This window comes from Colobus angolensis, unplaced genomic scaffold (assembly GCF_000951035.1).
Source record: "Colobus angolensis palliatus isolate OR3802 unplaced genomic scaffold, Cang.pa_1.0 Scaffold230, whole genome shotgun sequence".
NCBI classification, from domain to species: domain Eukaryota; kingdom Metazoa; phylum Chordata; class Mammalia; order Primates; family Cercopithecidae; genus Colobus; species Colobus angolensis.
This window is the reverse complement of record NW_012115489.1, coordinates 3,423,810-3,424,817: the sequence shown is the minus strand read 5'-3', so window position 1 is coordinate 3,424,817 and position 1,008 is coordinate 3,423,810.

Below are 1,008 nucleotides of genomic sequence, written 5' to 3'. Positions count from 1 at the left end.
ACAAATTACCACAACCTTACTGGCTTAAAGTAATATACATTTGTTATCTCAGTTTCCACAAGTCAGGAGTTCAGGAGTCCAGGCATGGCTGAAGCAGGTCCTCTGCTCTGCTGTTCATATGTTGCAGTTAAGGTGTTCGTCTGGAGGCTTGACTATGGAAAAAATCCACTTCCAAGCTCATTTGGATTGTTGATAGAATTCACTTCCTTGTGGCTATGTGGCTGAACCACCTGTTTTCTCGCTAGCCGGTGGCTGGGAACTGCTGTCAACTTCTAAAGGCCACCCTCAGGTCCTTGCCACATGGGTCCCTCCATAGGCCCCCTTAAAACACAGCTACTTACTGCTTCAAAGCCAGCAGTGGACTGTCTTCCTTCAGGAAGGGCATAGTCCTCTTTTTAACAGCTTTTCCCTGATTAAGGTAGGGCCACCCAGTATAATCTCCTTTGTGAGTAACTCAAGATCAACTGATCTGGGACCTTAATTATATCTGCAGAATTCATTCACCTTAGCCATATAATGTAATCTAATCAGAGAGTGACAGCCATCATATTCACAGGTCCCATTCATATTTAAGAAGAAGAGATTTTCTAGGATATGGATGCCAGAGGGATTGGGGATCTTGGGAGTGATCTTAGAATTCTGCATACCATACCTTCTATGTGCTAGGACATGGCAATACATTAGTTATGAATCCTACCTACAAGAAACTACCAGGCTTTAAGCCAGGAGTGGTAATGTGTGCCTGTAGTCCCAGATACTCCAGAGACTGAGGCAGGAGGAGTGCTTGAGCCTGAGAAATTGAGGCTGCAGTGAGCTATGATCATACCATTGCACTTCAGCCTGGGTGACAGAGTGACACCAAAAAAAAAAGAAAAAAGAAAAAGAGAGAGAGAAGGAAGGAAAGAAAGAAGGAAGGGAGAGGGAGAAGGAGAGGGAGAGAGAGAGAGAGAGGGAGAAAAAGAAAGAAAGAAAGAAAGAAAGAAAGAAAGAAAGAAAGAAAGAAAGAAA